Source organism: Gallus gallus, chromosome Z (assembly GCF_016699485.2).
Source record: "Gallus gallus isolate bGalGal1 chromosome Z, bGalGal1.mat.broiler.GRCg7b, whole genome shotgun sequence".
Lineage (NCBI taxonomy): Eukaryota > Metazoa > Chordata > Aves > Galliformes > Phasianidae > Gallus > Gallus gallus.
Genome location: NC_052572.1, coordinates 24,954,673 through 24,963,708, shown reverse-complemented (window position 1 = coordinate 24,963,708; position 9,036 = coordinate 24,954,673). Strand labels below are relative to the sequence as shown.

The following is a 9,036-nucleotide window of genomic DNA, read 5'->3' as shown; positions in this document are numbered from 1 at the left end:
AGCTTTCAGATTTGGTTGATTTCACTCTAAGTGAAAAGAAAGAACTGGGTAGTGATTGTGCTGAATGATTGTGTCATTTGTGTGACTATGTCATTTGACTGAAAGCATTGCTTCTGATTTTACCTCCTCCAACTCTGGAAGTGAACAGAGATGTAACTCAAATTCTCAGAAATCCTATCAGTATCAAAACAGTTCTGAGAAACAGAGTTTGTTTCAGAAGTACAGCATAATTCTAGGAAGTATGTAGCTCAACTATAACTTCTTATATAAATCAAATGAAGGACATACACCTGACAACAGATCGCTTTGCTTTGACAATCACTTGTTTCAAACACTGCTAACGAACAGTTTAGAGAGGTAGGCCCCCACTTCTGGCCCTTCCCCTCGGCTTATTTTTGCCTTGTAAAATTAAATTTGCACATTTTGGATGTGATTAAGAAATACCTAACTGCTATAAATAAACAAGCAGATAATATGACACAAACAAAAGCCGGGCCTGCCAAGTCCTAACAAGTCAAGGAGATGACGTTGTTTATACACGCTTGAAACCACAGAGCAACGAATGCTTCCAACCCAAAGCAAGCGTGCCATGCCATGCACAAACAAAACCAGGTATGTCCATATTTCTGATACATTTCATCTGCATTTTTCTATGCCAGGCCACTGTGGAAATTTACTTGATGTGTGCTTCGGGTGTCTGATCAAATGTTTGAAAATTAACTCCATGATGAAACTGAGATGGGTGTGGGTTCAAAATCTCTTATTAGGTGGAGTGATCCTTTGTAGTTCCCTGCAGCTTGCACGCTTGCTTTTCTTAGCACGCTTTCTGGCTGTGTAACATCAGGGCCTATAGACTGAAGCAGACAGTTGCTGGGAATGGAAACAGCGTGTGCTCTTTGCAAGACCCTATTTCAAAACAAGATCTGTCGAAATCATTTCAGTGTCTTCAGTGAGTTCATATCACAAGTCAAGTTGAACTTTGTCCTCTTTTCATTTTCATCAAAATCCAAGGTATGTCTAGAAATATGTCTGACTACTCTGTGTTCTGGAGGAAGTGGTTCTCAGGGAAAAACAGCAACATATCTTTGAAATAAAATTTCCATAATTTTCTAATACTTCTATAGTAAAATAATTTTACAGGTTCCTCGGTGCTTATTTATTGACATGCTCAACGTCAATTAAAAAAACACACTCCTTCTTTGTTAAGGAAATCTTAAATACTGTTATACCAAGTGACAAGTCAATGAGGTATATTAGGTATTCTTCCATTTAATTCTCTGCAGGATGTCTTTTGAAAGGGAAGAGAACTGTGATTCAGTGAATAGTCTTTTGCTTGAGCATCCTTACTGCTGGCTGTTTTATGGAATTAGTTTTATAGAAAAAAAGGGATTTAGCTTCTGACATTAAGTGAAAACTCTTTGAGTTAGCAAGTAGCGAAAGGAATTCCCCATATGAAAACATGCAACAGCATGAGCACCTAGAATTCCCAAATGCTGTGTTAAGGGACAGAGCACTCTGTTTTCTAACACTGTTGTTACTGTTCTGTGTGAATTTTACGGAAAGCTGAAGCTCCAAGCTTAGTAATATTCACATCCAGTGAGAAATTCAGGTGGCGTGTGCTGTACAGCCTCTGCGGACTTGTCATCTGAGACATCATCGAGTCACATTAAGGGAGATTAAATAATCAGAAATCCTTTAAAAAAAAAAAGTACAAAACATTTCTGTTGTTCTAAGCTGCTTTGTTATTGTATCTTAACATTCTGACTGGTCAAGATAACCTTGTTATCTTCCATTTTTTAGCTGTAGGAATCTTATTTTCTCAAATCCAGTTAAAGTATATGAAATGGTCTGCAGAGTGAGAATCATACCAGTAAGGAGAAGGATAACTTGTAGTGCTAAACCTCAGAAGGAATGGACACCAGTACCTGTATTCCACAGAGAAATCAGTTTAGTGACACGGCTGACAATGGGCAACCCCAAATCATCAAAGACAGTAACAAAACCGGCAAACAGACACAGCTTTTTCTCAAGGCCAGCTGACAAGGTGAAATCTGGAGGTTTGCCAGGAAAACAGCATGGGTCACTGTTGTTTAGTACAGGATGTTAATTGAAGATTTGAAATTACGTCTCCATGCAATTTGAAGGTGAACACGTAAGAGCTATGTGTTTACCTATATAGGATGGCCATGGGATTCTTGAGGAGCCTCTTTCAACACTCCTAATTAATACTTCTAAAATGTTCTGATGAGAAAAAAGCGAAACACACCTATAGGGCTATATTTAGACATAAGCTTTTCTTTGTCACTGGATTTGTATTTGGCACATCTGAAATAGAAACAATATTAGAATAGAGTGTAAACATGCCGCTGTGATGACTAACCATAAGGCTTCTTTTTGGAAGTCGGTTCCGGGTATCCCAGGGCACATGAAACTTCACAGATACCTGTTATTTGCTGAAACTATTTGTTTCATCTTTGAAAGATAACACCAGAAACTTTCACTTTTCCATTTATCTTCCTTTGATTATGACTTTCCAGACATACAGCTCTTCCCCTACCCACTTAATGTTACTTAATGTTATCGTTAGGCCCAAACAAAATGAAAGAAGCATATATGAACAATGTGAATCAAAACCAGTGATGAATAGTAGAAACACTGAGGTCATCAAACTGGACATTAAATACTGCATGTTCTCCTGCCCTGATAGGATTATTATCTCCAGAGACCAGAAAGAAAGCCAGCCTCAATGCTCACTGAATAGCGATCATTCTATTGGAGATGCTCACCAAGGTGATAGCTACAGTGTATAACTACATTCAGCACTTGCTCTTATTTGCTGACTTCTAACTGTGTGAAAATCAAGTTCTAGTTTCAGGTAAACCTACCCTCCTACAGACACCCCTTTGTATTTCTACTAGTTTGAAATCCTAGCCCAAACTTAATCTGAATATTGTTTGCCAACTAAGGGGTATCAAGAGGGTAACAAAATGAGGTTTCCTTCTTAAAAAAAAGAGTACCAGATAATCATAATCAGTTGAGGAAGTGGCAGTATTTCAATACTAAAAGTATTAGGCCAATACAGACCAAAGATCTCTAAATTCATTCATTTCAGCATGTATGGAAACATGGAGAATGTGTATTGTTGGCCTCAGTTGTGCTCCAAGTAGAAAAAAACTTCCAAGCTCAGTAGGAAAACTTCTTGTATGCTGTGAAGGTTAGAGATGCCCATTCTCTACAGCAGTTTTCTTCTCTTTTGAAAAAGAGTACTTAGTGGAGAGCAATGGCAAGGCTTCAGGGCTACATCTGACTGCAAATTGCTACTCATATCTCTTTGAATTTTAACTACTAAATTATCTGAAAATACAAGTCAAAATCCTTCTGCATCCATATTCATTGGTTCAGAAAGCACTTGTTGCTGAGCAATATTAGCCAGACTTTCCTTTCAGCATTACTAACCCCACTTCAATAGTTGGTCTCTCAGCCAGTTAGATCTTCCTTTCTCCACCCTCTGTCCACCAGGATCCACTGCAATCACTGCTTCTGAATCCTACCCTATCCTGCAGTGTGTTACTCTATACTGTGAAAATGCATACTTGCAATCTTGTCACTTGGGTGATATACCACTATTGGAGTCAGTACAGATCCACATGGTTGAATTCACCATTGGAGATCTCTGTAAATCAACCTTAGAACTGTTTATATGAGGCTGTGGCCAGGCCAGGGATCATAAGATTATAAAGACCAGGTGCTATATCATGGATTGGAATCTAAGCTTACCAATAGCTCAAAACGCACAGACAGTCTTACTGAATTTATTTGCTTGAAATTGATGAATGGCTTTGCAGAATAGCAAGGATGCAAGAACAGAGCTTTTTTTCAGCGTGCTTTTCTGGAGGACAGGCAGAGAACCTTTCAATTGGAAGAAGACAATAGATATTAGATTACTCCATCCCAGCTATTTTTCATGCTCTGAACATACTTGCTGGCAAAAGGAGCTGTGGTCATTGGTAATAACACTGAAGTCATCCTAGGAAGAAGGAAATGATACGTGCTTTCACTGAACTCCACTCAGGTAAAAACAAGGAACAGGGAATTGATTCTAACAATCAAAGAAATAAATGAAAGAAAAACATCTACCTGATGGAGTGAAGCAGCTGAAGGGTGTATATTTCTCTTACCGACTTCAGCACTGAGAAATATTGATATATTTAAGACTGGAAGAAAAACTGTACACCGTTTGTTATGAAAGTAAATACACTGGGTTTTGAGGGGGCTGGATATTCTCAGTGTTCTCTAATCCTTATAGGCTCACACTCCTGAAAAGCTTTGATGCTCATGTACAGGAAGTATTTTGCAAATAATCAAAACTGATTGTTCATACCACACAAAGCATCTATCAGGATCAGTGCACAGAATCTATAAACAGTACACAGGCCAAGATACTCACAGGTAAACACATTAACCAGTTCTGACGTTATGAAGTCATCAAGCTTAAGAAAGAACGAAGAAATTGTAGGTGGTATTTACTCATATCTTGCAATCAACTGCATGGTAGATATTGACCCATCTAATTATATGATGAATGTTCCTGCACACAACTGATGAACCGGTATCATCCACTAAGACTGGACATTGAAGAACTGGATTTTTGCCATTGAATTTCAAAGAAGCAGAGCTGGATCTTCCAAAAGCACTGCTCAGTTGCTGAGGTTTTCCGATCTCTCATTTTGTGACAGTGCATGCAGTGTTCAAAGATGAGATTTTCACAAGATAAGACAGCTCTGTACTGTGGAAAGAACAGGAAGTTCCCTCCCCATGCTGTTGTGGAAATGGCTGGATGTGGAAATGCAAAGGCCATTGAACCACAAGGAAGTGCTGAGATGCAAGAAATATTTCAGTTAAAAGTAATCACAAGTATCACCATAGAATAAGTTTCCAAATCAATATCTACACTCATCAAAAGTCACCTTAATTGCCCATTCTGGCTCTTTTATTAGATTACTTCAAGCCCAGGAGCATGGCCTTGATTTATAATCCAATCCACTTGTCATTAATAGTGAGTCTGAAAATATATTTGCAAAATGAAAGAGTCAATCAGATGCAGAAGGCAAGCTGCCAAAATGGAGCAAGTTATTAATTCTAAGCAGAATTTGGTCTGATCTGATACTGAACAAGCTGACTCACTAGTTTCCAAGGATGCAAAGAAGATAGAGAATCATCATATTTGAATCAGAGAGTGATGAAAGTATTTTTGTACCCTAATTCTGTTTCATGCTATTTGTCAAAGCTTCACCCATCTGGGACAACTCTTATCTCATTCATCACAGGATTTAGAAGTGGCTCTTAATATTGACTTGCAGAAGATTGTGTGTAATCATAATTTCTTTTTACTAGCCATTAGAGTCAGATGGGGGTACATTTCCTTAAAGCACTCATACAATTTTAGGACATATCTGCTCTGAGTAACAAAAAGATAAGGCAGAGTTTCTTGAACCAGCACAAGCCTCTGCCTGGAAAGCCCTTATGGGCTTCCCTGTCAAGCTGTATGTTGGATCTAGAAACAATATAAGGTTAGACTAGATTAAACATTTTGGGCTTAAAATATTTTAACAAGTTTCTTGAAATGGTCAGTAACTGAGTTATTTGAGGTCCTGCTCCTGCAGACTGACTTTGGTGTACATCACAGTGGTTCCTCCTCTATGGGCATTTTCAGCTGTGCTGACTCCATAAATTAATGCAACTTTATTACCAATCATTTTAGCACAAATGATAGCCTCACTTTGAACTCCACCAAAGACTTGGAACTTTCATCTTAGAATCAGGCCCTTCTAATCAAGATTGATTGTGACAACCTGAATTTAAGCACTTGGCTAATTGTTCTCCAGAGCCCTGCTGAGTTTCAATTTTCCTTTTTTGTCTTAAATATAATTTTTTTTTTTAATAAGAATATTAAGTTCAATCAGATTAGTCATCTCTAGCAAAAAAGTGACAGAACCCAAAAAGTAGTTCCAGTGCTACCTAAGCTTTTGTTAGTAGAAAAAAAGAGAACCTTTCAAGTCATATATTTATACATGTAAATTAGAATCCAATCGCAGTCTTTTTTGTTTAAAGTTTCAGACTTAATCCCTGAGCAATTTAGAATGGCTCATGTTTGTATTGTTTCTCTAAGCCATACACAGATTTTTGCCACCTGTGAGTGGAGAGAATACATTCATCATAATAAGTGGAGAAAATACATATAGTTTCCTCTACATTAAGTAGAACAATTAAATAGCAGGTACTAATGACTATATCTTCTTGAAAATGCATTTGTTTTTTAATTGAATTTATTTGATGATTTGAAAAAAACTAGATTTCTTGTTCTAAAGAAGCAAATAGTTGAGAGATACAGCCAGAACCAATGAGAGGCACAGAAGGTAAAGACTGTCACAGCATAGGGAACTTGAGAGAAAGAGAGGATCGGTAGTATTGAGAAAGACAGTGATGAAAAATAAAATAAGTTTTGTTCCTGAGAAATCTTCTCAAGCATAGACTACAGAGCCAGTGAAATCACAGTAAACAAAAATTAACTGTCATTTACCTTATGATTCATGTTTTTCTGTTTCTCTTTTCCTAGCACTCATTTTCATTCAGTCTCTCATATTCTCTGTTCTCTCTTCCACTCATTTTTCTTTTCCTTGTATATTCCTATACAGTGTTCTCTTTCTCTTGCCATCTAATTTTATTTATCCTCTCCAGACTTACAACCCTGCCTTTGCACCGTGCCACCTTCTTCCTTTTCTCTCTTCTCCCTCAAACATCTCCAGGTGACCACAAACCAGGCTTTTCACTCCTACCTGTTCTTAACAGACCAGAACTTGCTGTTGAATCCAGGTGCTTGGGACCCGTTTGGATAGTCTTATTCTATAGTGAGGCTACAGAATACTGAGCACTGTGCAGTGCAGATAAGCCTTCTTCTTTACCATATCCTCACTTGTGTCTTTGGTCCTTTTTTAAATGTTTTCCCCTCTGCTAATCAGAGGAGCACTGCCCATGGAGAGATTTTTTTTTTTCTTTTCCTCTCATCTCAGTACTGACAAGATCTGTAGGCTATGGGAAAGCCAAGCTCTGCCCACTGCTATCCTATAGGAGACCCTGAGGTAATGGTCTTCCAAACACTGCTGTTAGTCTGCAGGATGAACACAGGGCAGCAGAGTTGCTCTCTGCCACACTACTGCTCCCCAAGCTCAGCAGTGCTGAGGTGCACACAGGCAACAGTGTGGTTGATGCCTACTCTCATCAAACTGAAGCTTGCTGCTGCTTCTGGGATAACTGGAGTTCAGGATGGATGATCTTTAATGCTCTCATCACTGTTCCCTTTATGGGACCATGGAGATGGAACATGAAACAACCAGAATGCAAAAAGCAAGGATCATTTCCATAGTCACAGTGACAACCAGACTTGCTTAATGATTAGTGAAGCCAAAAGGAGCTTAATCTTTATGAAAAAAAAAAAAAAAAACGGGGGGGGGGGGGGGGGGGGGACAACAGAGAGAGAGAACATGCTTTTTATCTCATTCTTTTCTGTTTAGCTCTTTTAATGATTTTCTTGCAGCTGCTGCTGAGTGATGTTGTTTGTGGAAGAGGAGTGCAAACAGTGCTGGACTGTGGACGCAAGGAGGCTAAATCAGTTTGCCTTTCTTTGATCACTCTTTGCATAGAGAGACAGATTCCCATGCATGATCAACCCTCTTTTGCTAGCCAAGGAGTGGTATTTCTGACAGATAACAAGCAGCTTCTTGTCTCTCTTCTTAGCTACAGGGTAAAGGCTAAGAAATACTCTTGTGTTAATGAGGAAGAAAACAAGGGATTAAAAAATGATCTTTTCTTTTTTGGAGGTTAAATGACTCCTCCAACTGAATTAATTCTGTTGACTCTCTCCTTACTATGATAACTGCTTTCCATGCTTCACAGCCTTCCCTTAGGCTTTAAAGCTAAAGACTAGAAGTTATTTTCCAAAATCTCCATGTACATAGGTACATTCCCCCTCCCCATTACATTCTGCCTAACCAAATGGGAAAGAAAAAATGAGCTATTTATTGGCTCCCTTTCTTTTTATCCAGGAGTACCATATAATTATCTGGATCTAAATCCCAACTTGTTTATAATTTGAGTCTGTTCCTTTCTGGGGCTCAGTTCCAATTTGGGCTGCATGCCAATCCTAAGACACAAGAGCCACTCAACTGCATGTGAAGCCAGAATGATGCTAAACTTCCCCTAGCAGGTATCCGGGGGCCTGCAGAGCTTCAGTCTAAGGCAGAGCAGCAGAAATTCAGCACCTGAGAAAAAATTGAGCAGAGTGAACTATATCACTTAGAAGCATCAGTTATTTTGTCCACTGCTTGAAGTGCCCTTTCACACCTTACTGTCACTTGCAGAATATAACGCTACTCATTGTGTCAACTGTGTGTTCTTAAGGAAAAGTCTACTGGGAGGGTGGGAGACATAGGGAAGTGTAGTCCACCTTGCTTCTCCATGATGAAGTCCTGACAGCTATTTGTTACAAATCCTTGATAGTAGGGAACTGTACTAATTGGCATTTGATTTTGCAGTAAGAAAATTTTGTGCAGAAGATACTTCATTGAAAAACAAACATTTTGTCAGTCAGTCAGTAGAATGGTGTGCAGGTAGTGCTTCTCTGCCTGCCCTTTAGCTGCAGGTCACAGCACAGCTGCCTGCTGTTTCATTCACTGCCTCCTACACAGACACTGTGTGCCTTCTTCATGGACACAGAGCCAAGAAGCAGATTCATTAGCCTTCCCTACAGCACCAGCCCAAAAGAGTAAGATGCATCTGCGGAGGGCATACAACACAGGATGTGTGCGTGCATTCCCAAATATTCCCAGGAACTGCAAGCAAAATGTTGCGTCTCTGAACAGTAGATTTCTACATATATCAACAATTTCCTCATCTGTTTTGTAATGTAGAAGGAGATACTGATCACAGGATCTGGGGATATGTGCATTACAGCAGTAATAATAAGGAATTACATATTTG

The 9,036-nt window shown here is 39.0% G+C and overlaps 1 long non-coding RNA gene across 1 annotated transcript in view; it reads left to right on the top strand.

The window, feature by feature from the left end:
- The first annotated feature begins 292 nt into the window (after positions 1–292).
- Positions 293–9,036, top strand: part of LOC101750506 — a 34,177-nt gene continuing 25,433 nt past the window's right edge. Inside the window, exon 1 of the long non-coding RNA XR_003072425.3 lies at positions 293–612. This is a non-coding gene — a long non-coding RNA (uncharacterized LOC101750506). The remainder of the gene's footprint in view (positions 613–9,036) is intronic.